At 36.7% G+C, this 27,886-nt stretch overlaps 1 long non-coding RNA gene across 1 annotated transcript in view; it reads right to left on the minus strand.

Moving 5' to 3' along the window:
• Positions 1-22,215, minus strand: part of LOC148127590 (uncharacterized) — a 102,438-nt gene extending 80,223 nt beyond the window's left edge. The window contains exon 1 of the long non-coding RNA XR_015743482.1: positions 22,131-22,215. This is a non-coding gene — a long non-coding RNA (uncharacterized LOC148127590). The remainder of the gene's footprint in view (positions 1-22,130) is intronic.
• Between the last annotated feature and the right edge of the window lie 5,671 nt (positions 22,216-27,886).

Genomic DNA, 27,886 nt, shown 5'->3' on the forward strand with positions numbered 1-27,886 from the left:
TGTCATAATTCCATTTCTCATTGTCACTTCTTGACATTGTCTCTTCATATCCTCACTGCCACTTCTTCCTATAAGTTGACACTATAGTGCAATTTATACCATCCTCTACACTCATTCATCTGGGGGGAAAAGTGGAAGATAAAAAAGATTACATGATCCTTCTATAGAACTCAGCTTATAAATTAGCTCATTAATTAATTTTTGAGTTGGATTCTTCTCTTGAGAAGCAGATAAACATATAGTAATGGGTATTATATAAACAAAAACCCCCACAGTGAATGACATTCTCTACCTTAATTTTGTCACAATTATTTTTTCCAGAACCTGAGAGATGGAAGAGGGGAAAAAATTGTACAGTGTTAAAGCATTTCTGTGCATGTGCCCATAAAGTAAGTGGATTTCTGGTTTACACACTGAGTCCACAAAGTGCCTTAAGCAATAGCAAGCATAATTATGATTTGTTAGATAAACCATTATTGGCCTAATTGACCTAGCATGGTAGAAGTAAAAATGTGATTTCTTCACCATAATGGGTGAATTCATATGCAGTAAGCCAAACCCAACCATGTTATGACTTAGCAGAATGCATGAACCAGTATTATTAATGTGCTGTGCTTTGGATTCAAGATTAAACAGGCCATTCAGAATAAGCATTGACATGCATATTTGAAAGCACAGGACAATTTCATGGCAGGAAAGGAGTTTTAGTTGGCTCATAAAAACTATTAAAAATGCTACTTTTTCACCTACTATATTTTCTTCGCATTGATTTTTCTGAGATATTGGCCTCTGGCTCCTAGAATTTTGCAAGGTTCACTGCTGATTCCCATTGATTGAATTGAAAGAAACCTAACTAGAGCAAAATACAACCTGTATTTTGAAGGGTTCATCATATTATTTTAATGTTTAGAAAGGCTGAATTTTGCTTCCAAATCCAGATGAATGGAAGCAACCCAAGCCCATCAACAAATGTTCATTGTCTGAATGTAGCAAAGATATGCAACATTCCAAATTTAGTTAATGTAATAAATTACAGTTGTTAGTTACACAACAAGTATTAGCCAAAATGTATTTATTAGTGAAATGTTTTTATTAGTGAAGAATAAGAAATATCATTTTGTAGAGCTTAAGTATAGAGCAGACGGTATACATAATGCCTCTTTTTTTTTCCCCGTTTCAAAACTACAATAAAACATAGGTGCTCAAAGGTCTTTTGGGTATTATATATATTAGAAATTGAAGCACTGTATTTGATTCTGTTCTGAGACTGGGAATCTTAGGATGAAGGAAGCAGGTTTTATAACAGAAAGCATGGATTAAGCATAGATCAAGGAAGCAGGTTTTATAACAGGAAAGTGTTTTATTTATGAGAAACACATTGTAAGTATAGAAATAGCATAGCACATAACTGGCAACATTCTGACTGGAGAAATGTTGAAGAGCATGTTCTCCATGACTATCTGGGAAGAAATTTCCTTCAGACTCTCAATATGTTAAGCAAAGAGCAGATAGAGTGCAAAAAAAGCAACACAGAGAAATTCCTAAACTCTCTATTTATACCCAGTATTTTTTGGGTTAATAGCTCATGAGGATTTGGACTTGAATTCTCTAAATATTAAAAAAAATCCATCTGGCCCACTGATTCAGTTACTCAATACTATTTCTTGGCCAAGCATGGAAAAGACAAAAATATGCAAGACAGTGCAAAAAAAGAAAGCGGTCTCTGTACTTTGAGTACTGTTATTCTAGCTACCCATTTCATTATTCTATTTTAAATGACATTCTGCTTTTGAGACTTTGGTAAATGACTAACCTATCATATTCAGAGGAATTTACTCATACCATTGTCCAGCACAGCTGGCCAAGCCATTCCTGTACTAGTCAGCTCATCTGCTTTTCTTTACACCAAAAGCGCATAAGTCTTGTCATTTATTGATACTTTTAATTATTAAATAAGCACCCTGCCTTTTAGCTTATGCAACATTCATAGCTGCGTATAAAAATTAAAAATAAGAATGATAAAGCATTGGAATAAAAACAAGGCAATGAAAGTCAAGAAACATTATATTTAATATAATTAAAATAAAAATTAAGCTAGTAGTGAAAAGCTTGTTGAAAAAGAAGCTTTTTCTAAAACCTGGAAGAAAGAGGCCATGTGACTTCCTAGAAGTATGCCTACCATAGTCTACAGGATACATAAGAGAAGATTCACTCTCATGTATTAGAAAGCGGAGTTTTTCATTAGTTTTAAGAAAGAAATCGAAGCACAGAAAGAAGAAGAAAAAGAAATGAAAGAAGAGTTCCAGCTATTAATCAATGTCAATTTGGCTTATTGGATAAACCAAAATATTATACTGCTTTGTTGCAAAGCTAGCCAGATGTCCATACAATTAGAAACACAATTTGTTACACTTGAGTTTTTTTAATAATTTGTAGAAAAGCTAATTTCTGATGTTGCTTATTCTTATAAGGTTTGGGTTTTATTTTATTTGTTAAAGAAAACTCATTTGCAATTTTACAACAGAGTGAGAATTTCTTAAAGTCCCTAGGCAGAATTAAGTTTAACAATGGTTAGTTTTTTCTTTCTCTTTCATGGAAAAGTTTTTTGCTGTTGGAATGTATCACACTGTAGAAAATACTATTCTACATTTAAAAAAAATCAAAATCATTCTAAATTTAAAAGGATACTCTTTAACCCTTTTTTAGGATTTAACTTTACTGAACTTCCCACCAATTGCAAAATTATGTTATAAAAGGTACTGTCTCCTTCCAAAGATGGAGGGCAAGGAAGAAAGGAAAACCATTAGCAAATGCCCCTGAATTAAACTCTTCCACCATTGGTGCCCAAATACATAAACATGAGATTTTTTAATGCATTCTTAGAGTCTGCTTTCCACTGAAATCTAACATGTTCATGTATGTATAAAGACGCACTCTGACACATATGTATATATGCAGAAACATTTGATACATACACGTTTAGCTACACATTCATTCACACTCCCAGCAGTACTCCTTCTGAAGTCTATCAATGGAACAGCTTGCTCTCAGAAGTTGTGGGAGCGCCATCACTTGAGACTTTCAAGAAGAGATTGGACTGCCATTTGTCAGAAATGGTGTAGGGTCTACTGCTTGTGCAGGGGATCGGACTAGATGACCTGCAAGGTCCCTTCCAACTCTGATTATCTGTTATCTGTTATCTTATCTGCCTATGAATTATGGTACTAATAACAGTTGCAGTAGTAGTTACATGAAGGAAAGCTGTATCTTGGGCCGGGGTACATCACCTTATCAGGAAGAAAATATAACATTTACTTTCTTCTAACCTTCCTCTGACATTTAGGTACCACAAATCAAAACAATGAGAATGTTTCATTCCTAGAGGTGATGGATTGCTTTGTGGTTTCTAACATATCCCTTTGTACCTAGATCTTTATCAAATAAAAACACCTCTCAAAGAACTACCAAACCCTGGCACTCTGCAATTTTGGATCCAACCCAAAGTATTTGAAGTCAAGTAGGGGCTCAGCCTATATGCCAGGAGTTAATTTTTGCTGAAGCAGTCTATTGTGAGAGGGTTGCAAAAAATGTAGGTTTCTCCCCCCCACCCCACTAGTTAGTTCCTCTTTCCAACCAAATTATTCCAGTAAATGGAGTCCGAGTGAGTGTTCGCTTAAAAATCAGGCAACCGTGTGAGGCAGCAGCCAAAAAAGCTAATACAATCCTTGGTTGGATAGACAGCGGCATAGAATCAAAATCACATGAAGTATTAGTACAGCTTTATAAATCCTTAGTAAGATCACACCTGGAATACTGCATCCAATTTTGGTCACCACATTATAAAAAACATGTTAAGACTTTGAAAAAAGTGCAAAGAAGAAGAACTAAGATGATTAAGAGCCTGGCAACACAAACATATGAAGAACTGTTGCAGGAATTGGGTAAGACCATTCTAGAGAAAAGAAAGACTAGGGATAGCAGTTTTTCAGTATTTCAGGGCCTGCCACAAAGAAGAAGCACCAGAAGGCAAGACAATAAACAATGGATGGAAACTAATCAAAGAGAGAAGCAACCTGGAATTAAGGAGAAACTTTCTAACAGTGAGGACAATTAACCAGTAGAATAACTTGCCTTTTAGGTACTTCATCACTGGAAGTTTTTTAAAAAGACAGGACAGCCCCCTGTCTGAAATTATATAGGTTCTCCTGCTTGAGCAGGGGGTTGGACTAGAAGACCTCCAATGTCCTTTCCTCTACTTGGAAGTAGAGTACAGACCACCTGAATTGCAATGGGAATGGCATTCAAACCTTTGAGTGTAACTGTGATGTGTTGAATAAGCAACATGAAATAATTATATGCTTTTGAATGCCCTATATTCCTTTCTTATTCATCTTAGTCTGAGGCATATCCTTTTTTTTTTATTTTACTGACATGCACTAATTGATGAAATTCTCAGGGGTTTTTTTTTTTTTTGAGATCTTAGAAAAACTTCAGAGAAATGTGTTTGAGAAATTGATGCTTACCTTCACATTTTGATTGAAGTACTACTCACTGCAGTTAGATTTGATGATGGGCCTGTTCCTTCTTTCCTCTACACATGATTTCAGTCTTTACATGCTATGTGCCCATAGATCTTGGATTATCTAAAGTCGTCGCCAACCAGTGGGCCGGGGACCACTGGTGGTCCATGAGAAAATTTTGATGGTCTGCAGAGAAATGTCACACACACACCCCCAAGCACCCCCCAAAGCAATTAATCCAGGTTGCACAGGAACACAAGTCTGTGCTGGATACCGTCTCCAGCTCTGTTCTCAGGGAGAGAGGGGGGGAGGGAGGGGGTGGAGGGAGAGACTGAGACTGATCCAGAAATGAGTCTTTGCCAGTGCAGCCTCTTGGAGTTTGATGCCTTTCAAGACTCATTCCTGGTGGAGTTTGGGAGAGAGAAAGAAAGACCTTTGCTGCTTTCCTTGCGTGCAGCCAAAAGGAGAAGAAAAAAGAAGTGGAAAGAAGCAGCCCAGTGGCCAGGCAAGGCGAGTGGGGCGAATGGGACAAGTTCCCCCCATTTGCTCTTTCCCCCCTCCCCTCACCTCATGTTGTTCACAATGCAAGCGATGCGTGTTCCCACGGGCCATGTGAGCGGTGCAGCCTTGTGTTCCCGCGCAGCTTGTATTAATTGCTTTAGGGGTGACATTTCTCTGCAGACCACCAAAATTTTCTCGTGGACCACCAGTGGTCCCTGGCTCACTGGTTGGTGACCACTGATTTAGGTTATATTCCAGGCAATTCAAGTGTTCTGTACTTTACTTCCAAGTACTAAACCTATTTTAGTAACTTGGTTGGTTAACTATTGAATTAATTGGAAGAGGCAATTCATTCTTCAGTGTAGTTTATTTCTAACTTGTTTATTAGATAGCTGAAATGAAAATATTTCAGAACAAAGGGTAGGTAAGCCTCCTGGCAGCCATTCTTCAACATACAAATTGGGTCCCTTAGAAAATTTAAAACACACACACACACACCAAAACATATTCTCTTAGAAATCTCATTTCTGGAGAATAGAATTGGACCTTGCCGGAAAAGAACTGTTCAGTCGCTGAAGATCAGGAAATCCTATCTTTTACAATGGTAACTTTGTTCTGGCCATAGACTAAACCAGAATTATACTATGACTCATTCAGAAGGAATGTAGAGTTTTTTATTTTCTTAAATGTCTGCAGTTTGAGTCATCCAGAACATTCCTTTCAGGCAAAACCTTTATTTCATCAAATGGCTGAATTTAGTCAATTGAAAAAAATTGAAGAACAGCTGCCAAGGTCAGTATTAGGCAAAGTTGAAAAAAGTATGATGTATTTGTGTGGCAATTATTAAATGACTTTTAAGAATATTGCTACAGATTGTCTGCTGCATATATGAAGCCTTTGGAGAGCAAGATAAATTTTGTGGTGAGATATGTATAAATCATAACTTCTTGGTACAACATGGGTAATAAGTTTTGTAGTTAACTCATGTCAACTGACAACAGATCTAACCATTTGATTCATTGCTCATGTCAGGAAGATTATTAAGAACATTTCAGGGATTGCAACATCTTTTACTAGAAAAGACTACTACAAAAAGAATAGGAATGCTGCCCATCTGCAGACTGTTTTATATGATGATCAAATGTACACTTTGCACTTTTTACAATACATCAGAAATGTTATCCAGCTGTGCTTCCATACGCACAATGTCTGTTTCCTTAGTTTACACAGGAATTATATTCACAAGCATGTGGCTGATTGCATATCCAGCAGAGATGCACATGCTGAACAACACAAATGTTGCGTTAGTACATGTAACCATGATCCAGAGTTCACATATAAATCTGCTTTGGAAACAGTTTTTCTGTAACTATCTTAATACAGGGGTGTCAAACTCGATATCATTGAGGGCCACATCAGGGTTGTGTTTGACCTTGAGGGGTGGGGGGCCTTGGCCAAAGTGGGCATAGCCACTCAATGTCACTCATGTTGGGGGTACCTGTGGTAGCCTGAGCACTCTGCCAGTGAAAACGGGCTCCCGAGCTCCATTTCCAACTGTGATGACCTCCTGCAATCCTCTGCCAGGGAAAACGGAGCTCAGGAGGGGCACTTGCAGAGGCACCATGGGCCAGCCCCTCGCTATTTTGAGGATAGATCTGTGGACCAAATCTAAGCACCTGTGGGCCAGATCCAGCCTGCAGGCCTTGAGTTTGACACCCTGTCTTAATATTTCGAGAAGACATTTAAATTAGCTGTTGTCTTAAATGGGCAAATCCTTAAACTGGGTGAATCGTTCTAGTCCAGATAAGATTGTTAATAGTGGCGAAAGTGCTCTTTTTTTAAATGACTTGTTGTTTTGTTTTCTCCTCCATTACAATTCATTTTGTGGAAGCAAATTATAAAAGAAGGATGGGCAAAAATGGAGGAAGGTTACAAGTAGTACTTGTTTAATAAGTGCCTTGTACGGTGACCATTCTGAGTTTTCATGATGATGAAGAAGTCATTTTGCAACCAATCCTTTACAGCTTTTATAAGCTTTGCAAGTCTGTAAAGCAGAGGAAAGCTAAAGTAAGTCCACAAACACAGAAAATTACACATTATTTCTGAAAGTATTCTTGTTAGTTCAAAACTCAGCCAATACTGTAATATATTTCCCTTAAAATTATTTTAAATTCCATTAAATGCCATGCTAAAGTTGAATAACACTAATGGCTATGAAAAGTGCTACAGTATAAAATTTGCAAGGTGCTTCTGAAAAGAAAGAGATGTAGGTCTGTACTAATCTTACCTCATTTTTCCTACCCCCCCCATACAGTCTGTTTATACTATTCAATTTTCTAAAAATATTAAAAACAGTTGGGGTAAAAACATTTGTATCCACTGAAGGTATAGTCTTCAGCAATTAGATACCTATTTCAGCTTACATACATGGAATTTCCATCTTTAATACTAAAAATGGCACTGCTAGAATGGCCGTAAAAATCTCCAAATTTATTGAGTTTAGCTCTCAAGATGAGAAGAGAGAGTGTGTGTGAGGGAGTAAGTATATAAATGCAAGCTAAATGTTTCTATATTTGATCCAGCAGTCTAAAATACATGTCTAAAGAAGTCTGAGTACATTACTGGACTCATCACATAATATCTAAAGTCCACTTGAGTCCACTCTTTTGATTTAGAGATATATTGACAGAATTTAATATATTTTGTCAACTTTGTTTAAAATTGGAACTAAACTATTGGAAAAACCACTAGTAGAAAAACAGATTTGCCAAAGGCTGAATCATGCTATCCCACCATGAAACTAGAGAGAATGTTTTCACCAGGCCTTCTTGAAGTGGTTTTCTGTGATTCATGTTGGCTTTTTAACCTGGAGCAACTGCTTCAACTGAACCATGCAACTCTTGATTGTAAACAGTAAGCATATTTCCCAAAGGACATTGGTTTCCTCATAGAGTGACAGGAATAACTTGATTAAAACTTCATCTTAGATTCCAGTGGTCAAGAGACCATGACAAGCCTGCTGGAAGAAATATCTAAAGTTTTATTGGATGGCAAAAAAACCTACCAGCTTAGGCAGGCATCTTTTAAAAGGCAGTTAGTTTGGTAAGATTATGTTGCATTGTTCATTTCTTTTGGAATCTTTTTTTTTTCTGATTTAAGTAAGTTGGTTTTAATTGTTAGCCATCAATAGTACAAAATATTCATGTATTTTTTTACTTATAACTCATCTTTTGTTCATCTGATCCTCAAGGTGGCTAGTAAAATGAGAAATATAAGCAGTTACAATAATGTTTTTATAATATTTAGTAACTTAATTATTAACTAACTAATTCAGATTGGAATAAAAATCTACAGATGAAGGACTTGTCCCTATTCCTAAAAGAACATAAATCCTCAAGAATACCACATACACCCCACAGCTGGAGAAATAAGACCCTCTTCTGCGTGAATAGACTTCAGAAAGTGAGGACTTTTTTTCCCAGAGGCCTCCTTCTCCTGCTGGTAAGAAGATAGGAAGTCTGGCTGAAACTGATCTCTGGTAGCATCAAGAGTAAAGAAGCTCCCCTTGACAGAGATTAGCCAGATCCAATGTTAGAATGATAAGGCAAGAAGCACAAATCAAGCACAAAATAATCTGAGGGGAGGATGTCAGGGTTCAGATGGACACCTCCTTAGTTTCACAGAGGTTTAAGAGTTGGGGAAGGGGATCAGATGTGCAAGATGCTGCTACCACAATCAATTTAATAAAACAGTTTTCAGCTTCTTTTGGAGTTATTTTCTTGGTCTAGTATGCAAACAGTTGGCCATTAAAGCCCTAAACTGTTTCAAGCTTCACTATAAGGACCCATATTTTAAATGGTGTCTACAAATCTTAGCACCAGTACAAATCTTTCAGCAGAGATATAATATGCCCCCAATAGTGTGCATCTATTAGCAGCCTAACTGCTGCATTTTGCACCATGTGCAGCTTCTTGATGCTCCTCAAGATTAACCTGGTTTACAGCATTATTGCAGGAAAAAAATGGAGGTGTAATCAAAATATGAATAACTGTTGCCCGATCAAACTGGCTCAGAAACAATCACAGCTGGTACTCTAGATGTAACTGTGAATTAAGAGACTCTTGAGGGTTAAGAAGCATTCCAGACTGGAACTACTCATGCAGGAACACAGCCCTTTCCAGACTGAATCCTAATCCCAGGGTCTGTTTTATTGCTGACCAATAATACCTTCTTTTTGTCTGGATTTAATTTCACCTGATTTATTTCTTTCAGCTGATTATTAAATTTAGACAGCGACCAAGGGAAACAATCCCTTCCCCCTTTTTTGGAGCTAGATGGTGGAGAACAACAGATCTGAATATCATTAGCATATATTAATAACATTTTACTCCAATGCTCAAGAGGGTCTCTCCCAATAGTGTAGCTGCTTGTAAATATTAAACAGCATAGCAGACAAGATGTACCCTTGAGTCCATTGGTTTATATGCTAGATAGTCCCCCCTAGGGCCATCTTCTGTTCATAAACTAAGAACAAAACCAGAGCCACAGTAAACCAAGATCCAGTTCTACCAACTGATTCAGAAGGATACCATGCTTGATATTGCTCTTAAAAACTGCATGGGGGGAGGGTTCATAAGGAATTAGGTTGTACCCTTTATTTCCTGGCATATAAGAACCCAACACTATATATTAATAAGATAAATCCAGAGAAACAACATCCTCCAGATGTCAATTAAAGTATTTTAAGATGTTGTGGATATTTTATATTTTATCCCATTGTTACTTCAGTGGGAATTAGCTCTGATCATTTTAATCTATAAAAAAGCCACTGGATCTCTCTGCTATTGATCAGTCCATTAGCCTTCTGAACATAAAAAGCGAATTGTAAGCTAAGCATTTGCAGACAATGAATTCTCAGACTGGGTTTAATTTTGCAGCATGTAGTCAAACAACATATCTTTAGACAAGGATCCAAGTTATATGATGCTTTCAGATTCCCTTTAGACCTTACCTTTAGGTATGAAGTAACCTTAAGAACTATACTGCAGATAAGGCCCTGCTTCTGCTTAAACTTTATGAGAACTCTAGTTCAAAAATTAGATGCAGTTTGTAGACAAATACCACAAATTACACCAAGAAAATTCATAACAGCAGTTAGGCAATGATTCATCTTGGCATCACTGCTATATCACTCCTCATACAGCCAAGAAAAATAATGAGTCTTAGCGTCCTCTGAAACTGAAGGACAGAAGGACATTGCAGTTCTCATATAAGGATGGTGTTGTTATCTTTGACTGGTCTAACATGATCTCTATAGGGTAGTTGTGCTCAAAATGCAACGCTAAAGTTTTAGAATTTACTAAACATCTTAAAATTAATGTCTGGAAACTGAACAAGCACTCATTAAACAAAACATATTTTTCAAGTATTTAGGGATAACATTTCATGCTACCTGTAAAAGCAAGGTACACCTTGAGTATGTTGTCCCAAAGGCACAGAAGTTAGCAACAGCCCTGTAGACTTTTTTATTACACGATATAGTAAGTGTGTTATTCATACCTGCTATGCTAAAACTATAAAAGTATTTCTGGCTAAATTCAGATATGAAGTTTGTTGTTTGAAACCCAGTTGGGACCACGTAGCTCCTTTGGCCCTTTAGAGACATATTCCAAATCCCACGATGTGTTCCTAAGGTATCTTGCATCATCAGGCTTACATGACCAAAACAGAAGCTCCTATTTAGATACACATCCTTTCCTATTGGTTAACGTTATTCTTCAACACTGTTTTAACACCTCTAATTTTAATCAATTTGTTTTCCCCCCTACCTTGGGGTAGAACTTCGTTGGAACTATTAACTTTTCAATCGTTTCTCATCTGATGTAATCCTGATTCTGGAGTAATAACACCCAGTAGCAGCCCTTAATCATATCTATGGAGATTCTCAGTCATCCAGGTCATGACTTTGCACAAAAGGTGCATTTAGCTTTGGGATGAACACCCTATGAACGGATTTCCAGAAAAAAATGGACTACAGGAACCATTTGCACTTCAGTTTGAGATGCAGACAACGTAGACTCATCCCCAACAGTTTATGCTTGTCTCTAATAGTGAAGGGACACAGGGTGAAAAACATCCTGCAGCCAAGAAGGCTTCACACACATTTGCACTACTCAGGTGGCCCTGAGAGCATAGAGAAACCTCCAGGTAGCCTCAACAATTCTCTAAAAGAATGCAAATGCCGAACTGTCTGCAAGGAATATAAATTCTTCCATTCCCCGTCCTCCAGTCAGAGCTGAAGAAGCTTCTTGGATGAGAAGCTAAACATCTTTAAAGAAAAACAGGAAAGCCCAGTTGCCTCCTGAAAAAATGCCTTTGGGCCAGCCCTTAAATGGTGAACCAAGGATGTGGAAGCTCAGTCAGAGCCAACTGTCATTGCCATCTTCTTGGGCATTCAGTCACCTTTTTTCAAGAAGGCTAGATATCTAAGCCAAATGACAATTCTCGTACTCAATGAGAAGATTTAATGCCCTTCCAACAGCTGTTTTGAGGGGAAACTCAGGGGTACCCCTATCAAACAAAAATTTCTCCCCTAAAGTGAAGGATTTCCTGAAACAAAATATAACGTTTTGTTATATTATTGTACATTACTTTTGTATTGTATTATTTTTACTGTATTGGGAATTACTAATAATTCCCTAGCTAATCAGCTTTCCAGGCCACCAGAATCCATTTTATTAATAGTTGTTACTATTAATGTCTAAACAGTGTGGTTTTATTTCTTTGAATGTGGTTAACTTTAGTTTTGCTTATTGTAAAAGATGTCATGCTATGATCACATTAGTTTTATCATTATTAAGTTTTACCATAGTTTTTACTTGCTGTTTCAGAATTTGTTTTGTTTTGCTTTGTTTTTTTTCTTAATTGTAAGTTTCCCATTGTTACTAAAAACACTCAGCAATGATGAAAATCAAGCTTTTTTTAAAAAAATACTCATTTTAAAATGAATGATATATAAAAATCATTAATCCAGTTTGGCTAGAGCCATAAATAAATGTTTCAATATTTTTTTAGACACTGGGAAGAATGCGAGTATGAAAAACATCTGTTATGATCAGACTCAGGAAATAGAGAGAAGTTAAATTTTATTGAGGCAAGTAAGACCACAACTATATTTCAGCTGCTTAAAAACAAACACCTGCTTGGTCTCGGCAAGAACAGTTTTGGTTTCAGAGTCTGAATTTTATTCAGGATGAGACTGAACTGCCTGAGCCAAACAATAGCTTTCCTGCCACCTTTCCTTCAGTCTTTCTCGTTGGATATTAAAAGAGGTCTTCCAGACACGATCTCTTTGCCTGGATGAATCAGACTGTTTCCAAAAGTCCCATGCCACTGAAAGTCCAATCCTAGAATGAATGGAATGTAGCCTTTTCAATCCAAAGCACAAAAGGCGCTTCAGACAGAGGTTGGATGCGTTTGCTGCCTCTGATAGTAACTTATTTCCTCAGTTTTTAAAAGAGCTGCACAGTCTCAGGAAAATATTTAGTTTAGGGTTAAGAGTCATCTGGCTATGGTTCAAGCCCAGAGGAAGGCATAGCACTTTTTAAAGAGGTGCCAACAGATACAGTAAACCAGCTTAAATCTCCTCCAAAGGACCTTTTCCATTTTGTATCCAAACAGCTGGATATCACCATTCGGGATTTGTCAGAGTGGAATGCCAATGCCAGAGGTAACAGATATATTCCTAAAATATTATGGTGACTGAAATGAAGAAGATTCAGCACTGTCACCAACCATCACTACTATTCCATATACAGAGAATGTTAAGGATTGAACATATAGGGCCATAGAGGAGAATGTCCAAAGGTTACCACTTCCTTTGACTTAATGATATGGCTCGCTTTCTATTATATACTTAATGGCCTTGCACTAGTTGAACTCTCATCGTTAAATAAATAATTACACTTGGTCTCTTGTGACTTGGAGAAGAAAGGATTTGTTTTACAGAGCAAAGATGCAAAACGGAGAAGTGCAAAAAGCCAGAATCTGTAATTGGATTTACAGATTGACCAGAAGATGGTTTATTACCATCTTCAAGAGTCTCTTGTTTCTTTTGATGATTGGTGAGCAATAAATTATGCAAATAAGGAAACTACTTATTTTGCAAAATTAAAACTGCTAATAGGATTCATATTTTGCTGTGACAGAATATCGAATGGTCTGGGAAATAATCCTGAATGGTAAGTATGTTTCTAGAGTCCAGCTTATATATTTCTCCTATGAAATCTTATAAAAACTTACATATTGGATCATCAGTGTTTTTTTCAGCCACATTGAAGACATACAAATAATTACTGGATGGAATTTAAATTAAATAATTAAATTTCTAAGAACTCTGTTGCACTTGCAAATAATTTAAGGTAATACTGATGTGGCACCATGCAGCTTATTTCACTGCTTCTGTTATGCAAAATTGTTGGTTTCCAGTATAATTTTAGCTTTGGATATAGAATTGTTACATGTCAGTGTTTGTTCATCTTTAAACAGACCTGGGGTAGCTTTGTTTTAATTGAGAGAAGGTGTTCCATCACTCACAAACTTCTGTTAAAAGGGGATTTATATCATTATGCAAAACAGTCTTTTTTTCTTCTAAGCTGTGGTGAATCTATTTCTTTTTTGAACGTTATTGCATTCCCCCCCATACTGGAAAGCTCGGTTTATGTGGTTTTGTTCAGTTTTGATGAGTTATATGTAGATTTTCTGAGGACAAAAAACCTCTTTGGTCATAGAAACTCATCCTACTTCTGCGAGATCAGTTTAAATAGCGCATGCAGCAAAGACACCAGAAAGAAGCATGCAGGAAAAGGTGATATTTTTGAAGTATTATTTACATAAAAGAGCCAGTTTACTTGAAGGCAGCTGAGTGACCTTGGGCCAGTCATTCTCTCTTAGTAATCAGAAGAAAGCAATGGCAAACCACTTTTAAAATGTTGCCGAGAAAAGAATTCAGGAATTAAGATTGACCGAAATATTTTTTTATTCATTCAGTTTATATTCTTTTCCTTAGTTTGTTTCCTTTAAATACAAAAAACAGACAATGCATAATGAGAGCATTAATTGTATATCATGACACTTCTGAGATTTTATAGGCAATATATCTAACCTAATTTACTGGCTGGGGAATGGAATTATTCCCATCATACATACTTGCCAGAAATAGAAAAACTTCTATTTTCACAACAGTTCTTTACATTAAAAGTTTTTTTTCTTCCATTCAATCATGTCTCATTCTTGGAGATGGCCTGGACAACTCTCTTATTTTTCTTAGCAAGATTTTTCAAAAATGTTTTGACATTTCTACTTTCTTAGAGCTGATTAGCCCAAGATTACTCAACTGGCTTTTTAACTTCAGGTGGGACTAGAATCATGGTCTCCCCATTTCTAGCCTGATGTCTTGACCATTATGCCAAATTGGTTTTCTTCTCATAAAATAGATAATATTGAAATTGAATAAAGTGAGAGTGTTTTAAAAAAAAAATCCTTTTTGAAGGTAATAAAATCAAACTTATCTCATGAAACTTCTCCAGAGCTTTCCTGAGATTAAGTATTGGTGATGAGTGAATTTGAAAGACTTATATCTAAAGATTTTCTTAAACATGACTTTTAGTGTACAAAGTATTGCTCAGTATACAGTCAGAGCTTAGAAAAATGGTTCGTGGTTTGTTTTGTAAACCAGATGATATTTTTGTGAATACTGAAAAATTAAATATTCCAAAAAAACCAGTGGGAAAGCAGGGCTTTCAGATCTAAAACCAAGAAACAAGAGCAACGTAATTGCCATGCAGTTGCCTATAAATGAATCACTGCCTATAAATGAAGTATTAATTTTTCAGAAAGGAAACATATTTTTGTAGTTTTGTTCATAATTATGCTTTTGTACTAGCATTTCTCCAGAGGGTTCAGGAAAGCATTTACTCATTAAGTCCACACACAACCATTTGAGGTGGTGGTAATCAGTCACCATGTGGACATTAATTTCTAGTGTGAAGTCTCTGCAAAAAAGCAAATGTAGCCCAAAGGTTCTGTAAAATATTCTGGAACTCAAAATATCCTTACATCAGAATGATTATTTCAGCAAAGCACCCAATGATTTGTACAGCGTCTTTTCTCCTTTCCTGGGACAAATAGGGTATAGTTTTTCCATGTATACCAGTGTCTTTCCCTTACTTAAAAAAAAAAAAGCAACTCTCCAAGCCATGAAGCCTTGCAGCATGTGCTGCTATCCAACAAAACTGCATATATGAGTTCAATTCATTTTGTCATTGCCTGGAGCTGATTATGGAAAGGAAAAAATGATAATGACAAAGAACAAATACAGAACACCCTACCCCATTCTCAATAGTTACTTTATCTCTTTTTAAGTATGTAAGAAGTCCATCTGTGTTTATCTCCCCTTCAATTATTTAAATTTCTGCATCTCTGTCCCCTCCTTACTGGCAAGATTTGCTTGCATAATATGAGTGCAAGAGTCAGGAGTCCTACTGGGAATTCTTGGAGAATATTTCAACTAAAACAACCAACAAGTTGGAGAGATTTAACTGGATGCACCTTTATTTTAAAAAGGAAAGTAAAAGAGTAATCATCCTCAAAGACTTATGCAAGAAGAGAAAGAACACTTGGACGTACACAGAGGGAAATAAGAGGTCTGCAAGGGGTATGCATAAGTGCACCAATATGCCTACCGTCCTTGCCTTAATGTTCCCTAATGTTCTCTTTAATATATATGTTTGCAGTGTTCATATGGATTTAACACTGTACATTGCTTTTCTGGAAGATTCATAGCACATAGTATAGAAATTCTCTCTTTAACTATAGATAAGGGTCAATCCTTTCCCCCCAAATTTTGTTATATTTCAAAAGCAAAATATAGAATATAGAAAACAATGAGAAAAGAATTAAGAAGGAAGAGCAGGGAAATACCAAAACTGATGAGTGCAGACAAAAAAGGGAAAAATCTATAGAAAAAAAGATAATTTCTGACTTTCTTCAATACAGGTAAAAAACTAAAAATCAATAACCCTTTGAACTAGAGTAAACCATAACGAACAGTATGTCTACCATTATAAACAAGACTAATAATCAAAAGCCAAGGTTAAAATTTAATTTCTTTCTGTTTCAAGCAAAAAATTCAAGAGTGGTTTCCAAGTAGAAATGAAGCTAGATAAAGTATTTTCTTTAATCAAAGCAGTTTTGCTATCTCTGCCAATTTCATTAATTTCACCATCCATTCTTGCATTACAGGTATATGGGAGTCTTTCCATCACTACACATAGAGTTGCCTTGCTACTGTTATCATATATTGGAATAAAGTATCATGTTTTTTTCAATCTGTTTGTCCATCAAATCTAAGAGAAAAGCCTCTGGTTTAAGACTTTTCTGAGTCAGAATACATATCTGATTTCAATAACTCTTAGCATTCTTTCATGCCCATCAGAAGTAATAAAAAGTGCCTTCAGATTGTTTACATTTCCAACAAACATTTGACAACTTATACATCTTTGACAATTTATCACGTGATAAGACCCAATGGTACATCATCTTACATACATTTTCCTTTTAGTTATAATTCAACGCAAATTTCAGTTCTTCACTCCACAGAATCTTCTATTGATCAAGGATATATGATAACCAAAGTTTCTTGCCCATTGGATAATACAATCTCAAACATATTCATCCTTCTTCATTCTTCACTGTTTTTTAATTTCAGTTCTCCTTCACAGGAAGTCAATAAATCAGCATACATCAAACAGGTATGTATGGTTATTATTTCTTTTTGAAAAAATGCCTCTTGGCCTAACCAACATAAAGGAATTTGGGAAGTCAATCTTAATTTAATAGCAGTGTTCCAATATCTCAGGACTGCCACAAAGAAGAGGGAGTCAAGCTATTCTTCAAAGCACTTGGGGGTAGGACAAGAAGCAATGGGTGGAAATTAATCAAGGAGAGAAGCAACTTAGAACTAAGGAGAAATTTTCTGACAGTTAGAACAATTAATCAGTGGAACAACTTGCCCCTAGAAGTTGTAAATGCTCCAACACTGGAAGTTTTTAAAAAAATATTGGATAACCATTTGTCTGAAGTGGTGTAGGGTTTCCTGTCTGAGCAACGGGGTTGGACTGGAAGACCTCCAAGGTCCCTTCCAACTCTGTTATTCTATTCTATTCTAATTTGTATATATTCCAAACTTTCAAGGTGGCATTTCTATCAAAATGGTTTTGAAAATCTATATTAACTTTGTCATACCATAAATAGCTGTCCCACTGATAAAGACCAGTTCTGATCAGCTTAGGAGTAAAGTGATTGTGCCAAATCACAAGGCTACTAAAGTTTACTTCAAATTTCTTCAAACCTATCTAGTTCCTGCTACCTTCTGCATAATCTGCTTGATTCATATATTTTCCTTTAATAATTAAGTTCCCTCCATAGAATTCAATGTACTAATACTGTGTTGGACCCACACAAATATTATGTTCTGAATTTTCCTAAGTTGATCCTGGAAAGGAACTGGGCTAAACTTTCTTCATTCTCCAGACCACATGGTCTTGCGTTCCTATTGTCTCTAGAGTTTAACTTTCAAAATATTTCTTTGGGGAATACAACTCATTTTGAGCATATGCAATGGATTATTTTCTTCTTAGCAAGAGAAGAGAACTTTTTTCTCTTCATTTTGTGCACACCAAAAATAATCACATTGTTTGGATTACGTACTGGCAATGTAAGAGGAATGTACATCTGAACAAATAAAAGAAAAAGTAACAAAATTGGTCAGAAGTGTAGAAGATAAGTTCTATGAAGACAAGTTAAAAGAAGTTGATTCGTTTCATTTGGAAAGGAGAAGGAACATATATTAATGCAATCTATCCATTGCAGACTTTAATCGTTGTAATGTCAAAGAGGACAAAGGCTGGTTTCTATAACGTAGGATTGGAGCTAAAGATCTTAGTTATTGAAAGATATATTTCTTTTACACAAGAAGAAAGTTCTTGATGAAAAGAACTGGTCAATGCAACTAATCACCCATTCATTGGAGTTTTTTAAAAACAAAAACAAATGCTGGCCAGACATTTGTGGATTTCCCTTTATTCTCCTGGGAATTGCATTAAATGGACTTATTTCCAATTTCCTGATTCCATAAAATAAACCAGGTTGAACTGAGATACATGCAGCAATTTCACCTTGTTGATAGGGAATCTAAAACTGAGTTTTGGTTATATGGCATATTCTTATGTTCAGGAAGCCATCAGACTACTGGGTATTCTAAATCCATGTTTCTCAATATCGGCAATGTGAACCTAAGGGATTTCAAAAGTCTTCAGATGAAGGAATCTGCTATTAAAAAATAATAATGATAACCATGGGACCCTTGATTAAGACCCTAAACTCTGATGATAGAAAATTAACTCCAGTCAGAGTTGGTATTTGCCACTTCTCCAAACGACTCAAAATTTCTACTACCGGTTCTCCAGAACTGGTCAGAACCTGCTGAATACTACCTCTGCATAGAACTAATCTTAATCTACATACAAAAACAGCAAATAAAGTGGTTTGCTCCCCTGGAAAGGATGTTGTGGGATTCTGTACTGTATAAGGCATATACAAAAACAGGAGAAGGTCAAAGAACACAAAGCAGACACAGAAGAACATGTTGAAACAACATCACAGATACAGTATAACAGCCTCAATTAACAATGGTTGAGGCCACCAGAAAAACAAGAACCAGAACTTTGTATCTCCCTCAACATCCAAAGCGGTGAAAGAGGAAGTAAAGGACAGGAAGACAAACCACAGAATGATAGTATACTGTTTCCCTTCTCCCTCCTACCTAACTTGATAAGCAATATTAGGAAATATGCTCAGTGGCAGCTATTTTCATAAATTACAGCTAGATCCTTTGCAAGATTTAACATTCAGATAAAAACTTTGACTTGGGTCCCAACTGGACAACCATTTAAATGGAATGGCAAAAGACTCCTGCCTTGGAGTCTAAAAGATCTCCAAGATTCCTTCCAATCCTGTGATTTTACAATTCTTTTTATTCTCTCTCATCGAGTACCATCAAATAAAGCAGGCAAATTCATCTTCCATGTTTCGGTATCATCTCCTCTGCTGTTCTCTGTAGTATTTCCCCCCTCCCCATTCTTTCTTTCCTTTGTCCCCTTGAAGTCAATTTCTCCTTTGAATTCAAAAAAAAGACCCTCTTGTCTCTTCCACTACCATCCCTTTCCACAATTTGGATGAGCGGTGTGTCTCATACACTTTCTCTACTTTACACTTTCATAGCACAGAGCTATTATTTAAATTCTCTTGAGCTTTTTAACAGGGAATGCTTATTATATTTATGTTTGTGGGCCAATCAAATATGACATTTAATCTGTGAGGTTGATATTTCTATATCCAAACTCTTAAAAAGAAAGCAACAAGTTGTGTAAAGCAGAGGTCTCCAAACTTGGCACCTTTAAGACTTGTGGACTTCAACTCCCAGAGCTGGCTGGAGAATTCTGGGAGTTGAAGTCCACAAGTCTTAAAGTTGCCAAGTTTGGGGACCCCTGGTGTAAAGTAACCATGAAGACTCAGTGACAGGGATGGGATCTGACTGGTATAGCTACCGGTTCTGTCTATTAGCATCACACGCACATGCACGAGTTGCGCGAGTCACACAAGTGCAATTTACAACCTGCTGAGCTGCCCAGACAGCTGAGCAGCTCTGTGCGCGGGTGCGCAGGGGTTGGAAAAGCCCTTGTTTCCTGCTTTTTTAACTGCAGCTGTGTCGTGCAAAGCAGCTGCAGTTGAAAAAGCAGGAAATAAAGGACAGGTAAGAGCCCAGGTGGGCATGTGGGCCAAAACAGCAGCAGACATAGAACCAATTCTATATCTGCTGCTCTTCAGAACAACTGGTTCTACAGAGGACAGAACCAGTAGAAACCCACCCCTGCTCGGTGACCATGATTAGATGGTAGTGCTGCACCAGATCTGCCAGGTCAAATGGGATGAGATAATCACAAATGCTGACTAAATCACCCCAAGGTATTAGTCTGTGGCTTTTGAAATCCTTTCATTATGCTTCCATTCAGACTTGTGAATATTTTATTATTATGGTTTTCTCTTCAGCTTCCTTACATTGAACACAATCATTATCCAGTTCTGTAGGTATCTTTGTAATTTTTTTAAATCTTCTTAAGGAGCAATGTAAAATACCTGAGCTGTATCTGACATTCTGTTTCAGTGAGATGCTTGCTCAACATTTAGCAGATGTCAAAATATGTGCCGACGAAAGATAAAGTCTTACAAAACTTTAAAGTCTTTTTTTAAAGTGATTTGTCTTGAAACTGCTGTTAGAAACTTGAAGTGGGACTATAAAACAGTGCTAAATTTTTATCTATTCCATATCCAGCTTTATTTTCAAAACTTTATCTTCCATTTTAAAACAGCTGACATGCCTTGGCTATAGGCCAAATATATCAGAGGACAAAACAAAACAGTTGCATTGTCTTAATAGCAGACTGACACCTGCTGGATCACTTGAAAAATGCAGACTGTCTTTTGGAAATTCAAACTTTGCTAGCCCTAATACATACTCAGTATCAGATCCAATAGGACTGTCTGTGGAATTTGGGGTGGAAGAGTGTTACAAAAAAGTCAAGATGGCTGCTGTCACTGTGCCATCAAAACTCTCTGTCCCTTTTCACATGCACTGTGCATGTGATGAAAATAAAGAGAAGGGCTTTGATCTTATTTCTGATGGTTGCCATTTAAACATTTTAAACACCCTTGTATTTAACACCCCTCTATTTTCATCACATGCACAGTGCATGTGAAAAGGGACAGAGAATTTTTATGGCACAGTGACAGCAGCCATCTTGACTTTTTTGAAACACTCTTCCACCCCAAATTCCCATGATACAATCGAATATACAGTTGTAATCACACTAATAAAAACATTTTCTTCACATTCACAAGTCAGATGCTTATCTGAACATCTCTAAGTGCAACAAAGTCTATTTATCTAAGGTGGGGAACCTGAAATCCGTCAATACTGCTAAATGGTATCTCCCAGCATTTTAGCAGTCTTGGCCAATAGTAAGGGAGGCAGAGGAATGGGGGTGGATGTGGATGTGAAATTTTGACATCTTGGATGTTTATGCTGATTCAAAATAAATATCTAAGTATTTGGAGAAAGAGCAACACTGACTTGTCTGTTGGAGCACCTAAATTTCTTTAATGTGATTTTTAAATACACATAGTTTCTTACTCCTTTTTAACATGACATGAATGATGCAATAAAACCACTCAGAATCTTATTGGATCAGCCCCAGTCTGTAAATAAACAGATAAATTAACTAAGCCTGCACTATATCTTAGCACAAAATTGATGAATCCTGAACACATGTCCAAACTCTATGAATGCCTATGCTGATGTGCATCTTAAACTGCCTTTGTTTCTACTGTATTCCTATTATTTTCTAGGTGTATTGCCAATTCCATATGACTGCAAAATGCATCTATTTCTTCCCTCCACCCAAAACATTTGATAATTCATGTCTGCAGGATATTGGTCAGGATAGCTGGGCAGATTAATGTTTCCACATTCCTGCTTTTTATCCAAAATACTTTGTTAAAAAGAGCACATTTGCCACTCTGAACAATAGAAGTGCTTCTAATTGTTTCCAGATTTTAGATTCTTTCTATGCTGTCTTCAGTTGTGGAAATTCAAATCTCTGTATAAAGTATTCAAGAAATCTAGGAATAAAATGCAATTAATTTGGCAGCAAATATCTAACGTGAAGGAATCTTCTGACTAATATTGTGAAAAAGAGATCTTCTTTCTTCCAAACACTGTCTATGTCCATGAAGGAACACATAGATGTTGTGCAACATTCCAATAGGGTTGCCTGCTCTGGGTTCCAAAAAGCCTTACTTTTTCAATTGTTTGCTGCAAATACTTGTTCCAAAACCTAGATAATCACTAGCAATGATAGCAAAAAGATACAGAAAGTTTGAATTCTTTGCTGCCATCTAGTGGTCCTCGGTGTTATATATTTGCATACTTACCTTGGATTGGTCAGTCCTAACGGTGGGAAATTTGAAGAGCCATCATTGGCCGCGAGCCGCGAGCAGCCCGCTATAAAGAAGGCTGCCGCAGTTCCGCAGTTGTTCAGTTCTAGAGGAAATAAAGAGAACAAAGGATCAACTGGGTCTCGAGTCGTTATTTCCCACAGCGCAACACTCTGGATTTTTGTAGCCATGATTTGATAATTCTTGGAGTATTCTTGGTTAGCAGTTAACTGTGTAGACCCTAAAATAGTACTGCTTTTATTTGTTATTTCTCTTATTTAAACAGAGATGCTCTTTATGGAGATTGGACTTAGAGATTTTTAAAATCTTTTATTTTAAAATGTCTGTAGGGCAAACATGAAAATCCAATTTCCCAGAGTTATTATCTTTTTCATGGTTATTGGTTACTATCTGTAAAAAATTGAGGATGAGTGACATGTATTTACACAATTCTTCTAGAATGCTCCGTTACTACTCCAAGATGAGTAATGTTAATTGTGATTCATCTTTCTGACCTTTCCTGGTTGGAACAGCATGAGCTGCAGAAACCAGCAGGTGAAACTGTTCACAGCAAATAATTCTCTGCTAATAATATCCACAGCTGAAGTATATATCAAAGACCAAGCAACAGAGGGTTAGTACAAAGAAATCCTACAAACTTCAATGGAATGTTTCTGTATGGTTGCACAGCTGGTAAGGCATCACCAACAAGAACATGTTGTTACATTCCATCAGGAATTCATGATTAAATCCAGGGAGTTCTTCCTTTCCCATCAGTGCTAAAAGATAATACCTTTGCAAATGACTACATTTTATTTCTGTCTTCCTAAGAAATGATGGGGCTATGTGTATAGTGTGGTGTGTTTTAATGACTAATTTTCTTATTGCAGAAGAAGTGTGATAAGCATGTTGGAGGACAGGGACTCTTAGTTAATAGATGAATCAAGACAACTGCAGGTTTAACTCATCTGAAGAAGTTTGTTTCTTATTTTGTTTAAAAAAAATAAAGAGCTACACCATTAATTTACTTCTTCTCTGATACTTAAGGGAGGCTGGCTAATATGTACCTGTCAGCATCACACAACCAAGGAGAACTACATGTTTTGTGGATGCAAGGGACTTCTCAGTTGTAACCCACTAGCTTTGTAATGCCCATCCCTTGGAGGTCAAACTTATTTACCTTTTCTCAGTTGGTGAAGACTAAGCTTGGTCATTTGGGGCCCCGGTAAGAACTGTAAACTTATTTGTTCTATGATTTATTCTTTTCATTCTTGGATTTGGAATTTACTAGCATCCAGAACCTATTGTCCCTTCAATCCCACTGTGTTAATACCACTTGTGCTTTACTTGGTTTTGTCTTGTATTATGGAATTCTCTGAATATAATATTTTGAATGAATGAATGAATGAATGTGAGTGAGTGAAACAGAAAAGAAACAATTATGGGGAATGTAAAATTTAAAACTTAGTTGTCCTGCAGTCTCCTCCATCCCTCATTACTCAGCTGATGTTCTAGCAAAAAAAGGAGAGCTATTATGGGACAATTTTTCCCTCACTCAATTGTTTGCTTCCTTACTAAATTGTTTGCTCATAGCTTAGCTAAGCAAGATGGGGATGAGTGAAAATTCAGAAGGGAGATTTAACTATTTCTCCGTGATCTCTACATACTAAGGTGTTATTTGAGCAGTCTAGAACATCAGAGCACTATAGGAAATAGGCTAGCTCAAGGTTGGTAAATCAGATGAATTCCACAAGCAGGCGGTCTCCAGAGACATTGTGATATAGTGGTTAAGATGGTACGCAGACTAAAGTCCCCCATTAGCCTTTAAATGTGATTGAATCACCTTGGGTAATCCATTTATGACATCACTGATGTTGCGTAGTTTGGGTAATGAACTGTCTATAACAGGGGTGTCAAACTTGTGTCATCAGGGCATTGTCAAGTGATGTATTACAACTTTTTTCCTCTTTGCTAAACTGGGCATGGCCAGAGCATGATACATCTGGTCTGCAGGCCATAAGTTTGATGCCCCTGGTCTACAAGAAAACCATGCTCAGAGAATACCAAGGACTCTTCATTTCAACCCTGAGCTACCAATATTTTCCTCCTACTCTGAGAATCATTTATTCTCAGTCTAATCTTGTTGGGGAAATCGCAGAAGGAAGTATTGCATATGCTACTGGGAATCTTGGAGGAAATGAGGACATAGATTTACTAAAAAATAAACTAGCAAATACATGCTTATAAACTTTGAAGAAGGTCAATGTTAGCCTATCCCACCACATATCAAGATAGGTTTCATTAAACCTCCCCCCAAATATCTATTACATTGAGTTCAATATAAAAAAAGCTATTTTAATATTTATTTTACTACTAATTTTCACTAAACTGTGAGGAACTATGGGTTTGTGAAAGAAGAGCTGTATATTCTGAGCATTTTCAGTGTTGGGACAGACTGCATCAGATTAAACTTCACAATCAGTGGAATTGACTCCCATATAAGTCTGTTTAAAACTAAGTTGTATTCATGATCATCTCCAGCATGATTTAAACTTACAAATGTTCTTTAGGACAACATTGTCTGCATTCACAGGTTCATCACCAAGCATTTGGATTAGAAAATACAGATGGAGGTAAACTCACTTGTCCCAGACTCACTAGCAGTTCAATTACGGTGTGCTTGTGCTTCATTTGTTTGACAAAATGGCCTGTTGAGACTGAAGCACAAAAGGAAATGCGAGGGTTGCATGCAGCGTTTAGAGATGTGAAGATACTCAGGAGTTTCCTGGAGCCATTATCTCCCATCTGTCTAAATCTTATGGGAAATAAACCAAGAGTTTACTCATGTTGGGAACAGGAGATAATTATGAGAAAAAGCTAAATCCAAAGAGAAAAAAAAGTGTGTTGACATATAAGCTCCTTTAAGAATCTGTGGACATTTTTTCAGGCACTTTGCCATTTAGCTTTCTATAATGGGGATTATAGTTAACAATTCTACCAAAGCAGCAGCAACAACAAAAATATTGGTGCTGAAAGATGCTTCATGACAAGATCTTGCTTGTTTTTGCTCCAATTAATGACAACATGCTTTGGGTTTTAAACCAATAAATTGGCACACAGTCAACATCTTATATAGAACACATAAATCAAGCTGATAATTAGCAGATTTTGTTCCTCTCCATAGCATAGAAATGTTTCCATTGAGGTTGATAGGCTCAAGACAGTGGCATAACTAGCATATTGGAACCGGGAGTAGATCTTTTTTTTTTCAACACTCTCCTTTGCTGTGAGCCAGTTTGGTATAGTGATAAAGTCCTCAGACCATAAACCAAGAGATTGCAAGTTTTAGTCTGGACATAGTCACAAAGCCTGTATTAAAACTATATTAAAATATCCCATTCTTTGTCCTACAAATATATGCCTCTAATGTAGTTTTAGGTGCAGTGCTCATCCAAAATCATAAAGGGATGGACCACTCCTTCCTCCTCCCAAGGGAGCAAAGATACAGTAAAACTGATAAAGAGACATGTGCACCAAAATGGGAATAGATGTTCTGCAGGGATATCTATGGGGTTGGAAATTGTCTCATCCTCTCATCAACCACTCACTTGACTGAAACAAATGAAGGATACCAATTCATGTCTGACCAATAGTATTTGACACTACAACCATATTAAATATACCAATTTAATATTGAACATCAGCTATACAGCAACACTTCATTGCTAATGCTTCATATCATTGTACTGTAAAAACAATGAGATTGCAATAACTTAGCCAATTTGATCTAGTGGTTAAGGCCCAGGCAAACACTCAGAAGATCATGAGTTCAAATCCTGCCTTAGCCACGAAAGCCAACTGGGTGACTTTGGGTCAGTAATTCTCTCTCAGTCCAACCCACCTCACAGGGTGGTTGTTCTGGGGAAAATGGGAGGAGGAAAGTGTGTACCAGTAGAGCATAGTGTATAGATAATTATAACAGGATAATTGGAAATGGAGTAATATAATATATTGAATAATACAGTGTAGAGAATAGTATAATAATTCTCAAAGTCATAGTAATCTCTCTAATCCTTATAGGAAGTTATAAGGAAACCTCCTCTCTAGAATTCAATACTTTTATGTTTCTCTTGAGTTTGGATCAATCCAATTGGATAGCATTTTAAAAACTACATGACACTAATATCTCCTTCATGCAACTTCTAAAAAGTTCTCATGATGAAATGCAAGAAAATAGTTAACTGAGAACTTCTTACATGGAAGCGGAGTCAGAAAGCTAAGAAAAAGAGAGAGATATGAAGCAGAAAGGCAGTTGATAGATGACGCCACAACATCTTGCATATCTGAGGCACCTTAAAGTCATTTAGCTTCTGAGCACTAAATTCATGTTCATAGCAATTAATAGGCACTGTAGGGTTGTGCCATGAAATGACAGAAAGAGAGCTAGTTCATGGAATCTCCCTTTGCCTGCCAAATCCTTTGGGCAATTTGGAGAGAGACTAGCTAAATCTGGATTGTCTGTCAAAACTATCCAGATCAACAATACTACTATGATTGAGAGATGGTTTTCCTGACAGCCGGTGACATTTATGAAAGGGTCAGGAGGGCAACCCAAGGAAATGAGAAGGCTGCTTGAAAGCTAGAATGGATCATTGGCAGTGAGAACAGTGAAACCTGTATCAGTCTAGCTTCCTGCTACCTGTCACAGGTGTGAGCTAGACAAAGAGCCAAAATAAAAGAGTGAGCCAGAGGGGGAAAGGGAAGGAGAGAAATCTCTAAGGAAATGAAAAGAGCGATATTGGTAGATCTTGTGGAAAAATAAACTATCATTCTACATCACTGAAACAAAAGCACCTTGTAGCTATACTATATTTTCAGTTGTTAAATGTATAGATGAATTTTACAAACCTTTTGGCCAATCAGTATAGCACAACAAGCTCCTAATAAACTGGAGGGTCATTTTTAAAATAAACAAAATTAACATAACATTAATTCAATTGCATTAACCGGCCCCTTCATAGCAATATGAAAGAACTTTGCCTCATTTTAGATATATCTTGGACTTAAAACTATAACACATCAAGTTACATACAATGAATCCTTTCTCCCAGGGAACCCTACAAGTAGAGGGGTTTTTTTTTAAAAAAAGATACTTTTGAGTGGCCTGATAGAGAACACAATAGAAAACATGTCTTATGGTTTGCATACATAGCTGAAACTTTCTCATTCTTTGAGAAACTCATGTCTAGGATGGATGATGGAAATGCACTTAAGCAGACCTCAGAGAAACAAGTCCTGTATTTAAAGAAACTACCTGAGGGTAGGTCTAGGATTACTTGCCATGGTCAACTCGCCACAGCTAATCAAGAAAACATGGTTTAAATGTATTCTTAACTAGATCTGCTTTGGGCCAACACACCATCATCTGTTATTGTTAGTCAATTCTTGCATTTTAGCCCAACTTTTTCCTCAGATTAAGATGGTGTTCCTGGAGATCTTTCCTAATATGATTCTTCTAATAACAGCCCTATGAGAGAGCAATCTGTGAACAAATTGGGGACTTTATTCTGGGTGACTTTTATCTCTTAAATTGGTGCCTTCCAGATGTGTTTATAAGTCTCATAAACTTCATCCAGTGTGCTCACTGACAACATTGTTTGAGGATGTTGGGAGTTTTAGTCTGTCATATTGTTGAGGTATTCCCTGTTAGAAGAATGAGTGCACTCAGGGAAACATAGTGAGAGTGGTGATGA

This window comes from Pseudonaja textilis, chromosome 1 (genome assembly GCF_049901715.1).
Source record: "Pseudonaja textilis isolate UNSWEBS1 chromosome 1, rPseTex1.2, whole genome shotgun sequence".
NCBI classification, from domain to species: Eukaryota; Metazoa; Chordata; class Lepidosauria; order Squamata; family Elapidae; genus Pseudonaja; species Pseudonaja textilis.